Below are 6,435 nucleotides of genomic sequence, written 5' to 3'. Positions count from 1 at the left end.
AAAAGTAAGGAGAGCAACTTTAGATACTAGAAATACTGTGAGAAGAGGGTGGACAATGGAGGGAGAGAGAGAATCAAGGGGAGAAAAAACAAAACATTTAATGAACACAAAAATGGGAGATTATCTATTGATGACAGTGCGTATGATTATGTCTCTAATGGTGATTTCTCGCTTTCTGTCTCTATGTCTCTCTCTGTCTGTCTGGCGAGCGCATGCGCCCTATAGCAAAAACCTCTCCAAAAAAAAAATATATATATACAAAATGAAAAATTAACTAAACAACAACAATAAAAAAAAACTCTCAGGATACAATAAACCAAAATATTGTCACTACTGAAGAGGTACAAAAAGACCAATGCAGATTCCATAAGCAACATAGTGGAATATCCCAATATATTTTCAGCAATGGCAACACAGTTTGTAAAAATATATGACCTCCTACAGTAACTATTATAAAGACAAATTCATTCATGTTGATCAAGTCTTGAGTTTTAAAACATGACTGAAGTGTTTTCCAGACTCACAAGGAACTTTTGGCTGTCACATGAGAGTGATTGCTCAGGTCATACTGTCATGCTAGACTAGCCTGTGTAATGCTTCTAATTTATACAACACCCTGTTTTTATAGTCATAATAAATGAAATTTATTATTTCGGGGAGGGGAGGTTATCTTCTTAAGTTCCCCGTATATTCTGGTTATCAGTACCTTATCCGAGGCAGTTTGCAAATATATTTTCCCATTCCAAGGGTTGTCTCTTCACTTTATTGTTTCTTTTGCTGTGCAAAAGCTCTTTAGCCTGACGTAATCCCACTTGTCTATTTTTGGAATAATTGCCTGTGCTTTGGGGGTATTCTTTAAGAAGTCTTTTCCTATACCAACGTCTCCAAGAGTTTCTCCTCTGTTTTCTGCCAGTAGTTTTATAATTTGAGATTTTATGTTTAGATCTTTGATCCATTTTGAGTTGATTTTTATTAATGGTGACAGATGGGGGTCCAGTTTCATTTTTCTGCTGGTGGATATCTACTTTTTCCAGTACCATTTGCTGAAGAGATTTTCTTTTTCCTTGACAGATTGTCTTGTGTACATTGTCAAAAAGTAGTTGACTATATGTTTTGGGGTTTATTTCTGGGTTTTCTATTCTATTCCATTTGTCTAAAAGGGAACATCCCTGCACTGGTGATGATAATGTAAATGAAAACAGCCACTATTGAGAACAAAAATCTGCAAACAGAACTATTATGTGACCCAGAATTTTCACTCCTGGGTGTCTAACCAACAGATAGGAAAATGCTCAGTCAGAAAAACATTTGCACATGCATGTTTATTTTAGCATTTCTCACATTTGCTAAGATACAGAATCAATTCAAATGTTCAAGAACATGTGAATGGACTGAACAGGTGTGGCACATACACTCTAAGGAATACTATTAGCCTTTAAAAAAAAATGAGATTATGGCATTTGATAGAAAGTGGATGAATATGGAAGATTTAATGCTAAGCCAAGCAAGCCAGACTATAAACAAGAGGCACTGCATGCCCCCATTTAGTATATACTGAATGTCTGCACTTTATAGCAGAATCCAAAAGATTGGAAGGTATAAAAGTAAGGAGAGCAACTTTAGATACTAGAAATACTGTGAGAAGAGGGTGGACAATGGAGGGAGAGAGAGAATCAAGGGGAGAAAAAACAAAACATTTAATGAACACAAAAATGGGAGATTATCTATTGATGACAGTGCGTATGATTATGTCTCTAACTGGACTAAAATGCACTATGTTCGTGCCCAGAAAGTCCATTTCATATACTGTAAAGAGGTACAGTAAATAACGTAGAAAAATAAGAAATAAAAACAAAAGTGAAGTTGAAGGGATTGCAGTGTGTTCTGTAGAGCAGTTTGGTTTTTTTTTTTTTCCCTATTTGGTTTTTTTTTTTTTTTTCCCTATTGATTGATTGATTACTCTTCTTGTAAGTGCTACCCTTAAAACACAACATGTTCTATAAGCAAAGGTGGAAATTTTATCTGGGAACTTTCAGACTGGAATAGCTGCAAACCATTCCTTTTTAATACATTAAGTTCCCTATGAGAAAGAGATGAGCAAATTGAGTCTCTGTGATGATGTCTTTAGGAATTACTTTTTGGCTTAGTCCAGATCTCCATATGCCCTTTGGTTTACTTCAAAAATCTAATATTTTTCAAGATATGTACTAAAGTTGAGTAAAAAATTTTTGCACAACTTATCATGTGACTAATTTGGTGCTCTCGCATGAGTTTTAATTGATTGTATTAAATCATAAAATATTGATTTTTTTTAAAGAAGAATTGATTCAGGGAAGTCTATTCTAAGGCAATACCCGAAAACAAAAATGATTTCCTTCTATGAGGTTCCCCCTTGCAGCATGATCACTAAATCATACTTTTCCTTATATATTTAAGGAGGCAGTCTACATAATTGTATTTATAAGGTCATTTGAGATTTTAAAAAGGAAACTCTGAGCATCAGCCACAAATTTTTAACTTATAATTTATAAATGAAAGACGTGATTCTCTAGACTGAGAATTCAGGATTGGTAAACTCATTTTTCTAGATTTTTCTTTTAGAAACACATGTCTGTTTCTTCAGTTTTTTAAGGGTCTATTTTAAATGACCTACTTTTAAACTGGTTTATAGTTAAGTGTGTCACAGCTCAATGTAGTTGACTTAAAAATGTTTCACTCCTTGCTATTTTTTTCTAAACTAATTATTTTATTTATAGCCCTTCTGACTAGTGTAGGATATTTTCTCTGAAGAATAGAATCTCTTCTCTAATAGAAAGGTGATGGAAGGAAAATAGATTTGTTCTGGCTGTAAGTGTTTTATGCTATTTTATGTTTCTGTGGGCGGTTAATAGAATTTATCAATAAAAACAACATAATCCATCTGTTTTACATATTCTCCATATGCAGGTTAAAGGTCAGCGAGGCACCTCAAGAGCTCTGCAGGCTGATCTGCTTCTGAGACAGGACTTCAAAGCATTATCAACAGATGGTTGTCCACCCCATTTGTAAAAGTCTCTTGAGAAAAACCTCACAGTTGTTTTTCATCACGAATGCGTCTGTACTACATCCCTGTGTCAGAAAAGTGTGTCCAATATCTGTGCAAAATCCCTTCTGTTTTGATGTGAGTTCATTTCCTCTATGTATGACCTTTGTTGATATGAAGAGCAGCTGTTTACCATGCTCTGTGTAGTGTCTTTAAACATGGGTCAGCCTTTGTATATCCAATTGAATTCTTGGCTGCTACAAGGGACTTGGGTAGAAAACTCCGTGTCTGACTTGGGAAAGGGACTGCTGTGTGCTCACTGGAAGAGTTGCACCATAACACAGTTTTATTCCTCTTGAGTTGGCTCTGTCCTTAATGTCAAGAATAAGGATCATTCACACATTTAAAATATTAAGCTGCATTTGAAACATCAGGCTGACGTCTAATGTGTAACAACTTGAAATATGTAGCCTTACCATTATCAACAGCAACTGCTCTTCCACAGGAGCAGTGTTCTTAAGAGAAGGTTATCTTATCAAGTGTGATAAGACTTCTAAAGACCACTAAAAGAAACAAAACTCTTCCTCAGAGATGAATTGTTGACATACTTACATATAGTACACAGAAGAGCTGTCAGGATACACTGAGAACACTTCTCTTCTAAAATTGACCTAAACAATGTCTACTCAAGGCAGGGTATATCCAACTTACTGTGCCTTATTACACAGAGTGATTCTAGATGAACTTTTGAGAAGGCCTCTATAATTTCTGCCCTGGTGTGATCCCTTCTTTTTGTTTGAAGGCATGACCTTGCCTGGCTTCCAAATATAGAATATGACAAAGGTGATGGAATGTATGTGATTCCATTATGTAAGATTATAGTGCTGGAGTCTCTATTTCATAGCTGGCTCTGAGAAAGCTAGCAGCCATGTTGGGGAACTCCATGTGGCAAACTACTAGTACTTTCCGGAAGCTGAGAGCAGCCTCAGTCCATGAGCTATAAAGGCCGTCAGTTCTACAATTGGAAAGAACTGAATTCTGCCAACAGCCTGAGGGAGCTTGGAAGTAGATCCCTCTCTGAGCCTCTGTTGGGATCATAGCCCTCCATTGTAAAGCTATATTTTCTCACAGTAACTAAGAAGTAACTTGTAAAGAAACACTTTAAGTCTATGTAAATACCTCATTCATCAAATTCTCATGTTTTTGCCATAGGATATGCGTGCTTGTCTGAGAGAGAGAGAGAAAAGAAAAGTGAGAAATCACTGCCCAGGGGGAATGGCCACCACACTGCAATCCCTTTTCTACCAGTCTCCTCTCAGGATTTTGGGCCTATGAGTATATTTGCCTGGTGTGCGTTTTAAGTCATTGGGTCTGGGGCTCAAACCAGTTGGCTATGTGGGAGTCCAGCACCTTAACACTACACTACCTGCTGGCCTCATCTCACTTATTAGTCTTACCTACCATTAATAATTTTCTTTTTCTTTTACTTTTTTTTTCCTTCTAGATTTTTGCTATAGGGTGTGTGTATGCTCATCAGAGAGACAGAGAGCCAGAAAGTGAAAATCACCCCCTGGGGGGATGGCCACACCACAATCCCTTTCCTCCATTCTCCTTTTGGATTTTGTACATACACACACACACACACACACACATACACACACACACACACACACTTAGCATAAGACTTAAGCTGCCCTGTCTGGGACTCGAACCACAGTCGACTACATGGGAGTCCAGCAACCTAACCATTAAGCCATCTGCCGGTCCCAATAATTTTCTAAACTACACACTTCCTTTTGTATTGATGGGCATTCTGCTGTAAGGAACATTCTTTTCTCTTATTTACTTACCTAGTAATTTATTTATATTAATATGGGATCACACTTTCTCATTGTAGTCAATTGTTTATGAATTGTTATCATTCCTGTACACGTCTATTAAATTGTTCCGGATTTATCAAAGTACAATCTCTATCTTTCTGATATTTTCCCTTTATTTGTTAAGCCTTTCTCTTTTTTTTTTCTTTAAAAAAAAGCAAAACCAGGGACATCTGGTGATTTTCCTGCCCAATGGCTCTGGTTCTCTTCTTTCAGTGGAGAATAGCATTTAGAAACACAGTCTGGGTGCTACGTGTTCTCGTTGCTCCTGGAATCTCATTGTACCCCTCAATGAGAGAGGTAGGGTATACACAGAGACAGATTTAACAAAATATCTGCAAGACATTCACTCTAAATCTGTAAGGCATTTCTGGGGGAAATTTTTAAATTCCCTGAATAAATAGATATGTTTTGCTCAGGCATTGTAGGACTCAGTATGAAGACATCAGTTATGAAGATATCTTCCATTTAGCAGCTCACAAAGCTGCAATCATAGTATCATCCAGGATTGTGGTTTTATGTGATGCTCGACTAGAGAAATATCCACTTCTGAGTTCACTCAGGTTATTGGCAAAATTCAGTTGCTTGTGGTTGTTAGACTGTGGAATTAATTTTCTTCCTGGGTGGGGCTTCTTGAAGGCTGTTAACTACGGGTTGCCCACAGCTCTTAGAAATTGCTTGTATTTCCCTGTCATGCGGCTTATCCCACATGACAGATATATTTTTTTATTATAAAAAAAGTTTAACCTCCAACTCATTTTAGCACCACAATGGAACTTCAAGCTTTTCTCTTATCCATCTCACTTCTCCAACAGTGAGAAACCTGCATCTCATTACGTGCAAATAGATTGACTCATTTTTCTTAAGTCTAGACTATATAGAAAGTAGTTTCAGAACCATTAACTCATACCCATGCAAAAAGCAAGACTACTAACTAGATTTCAATCTCCTAATATGTTTTTGAGGTAAAATTTACATAGTGATATGACTTATGTATAATTTGGTAAGTTTTGAAAGTGCGCAATCTCAAATAACTCCTATCACTCTGAAGACACAGAACATCACTAACATCAGAGAATGCTTCTTCTCAGTCAACTGGCTTGCCAGTGGGGGATCAATTTTCTACTCATTTTGATTGTAGATTTGTTTTACCTACAAAACTTCACGTAAACAGAATCACACATTGAGTATTATTTTAGGGACGTAGCATAATGTTTAGAATAGTCACCTGTGTTCTCGAATAGAGCCGTAGAGCTTTCCTTTTCATTGCTGAGACTTATTTAATATAATGAATGTGCTCAAACTCATTTATACATTGTCCTGTTGAAAAACTTGAACTTGGTATGTTCAAATTCTTGTTTATTATGGATAAAATCACTTTGAATATTTTTGTGACTTTTTTTTGACCTGTGTTTTCATTCAGTTTGAGTAAATGTCTAGGGATAAAAAAGACAAGAAAAGGTTAGAGTTACGTTTAACTTTACAAGAAAATATGAAGCCTGTTTCCAAAGTGGTTTCACCATTTTATCTTCCTGC

This window comes from Tupaia chinensis, unplaced genomic scaffold (assembly GCF_000334495.1).
Source record: "Tupaia chinensis unplaced genomic scaffold, TupChi_1.0 Scaffold000362_1, whole genome shotgun sequence".
Lineage (NCBI taxonomy): Eukaryota > Metazoa > Chordata > Mammalia > Scandentia > Tupaiidae > Tupaia > Tupaia belangeri.
Note: the sequence above shows the minus strand (reverse complement) of the source record.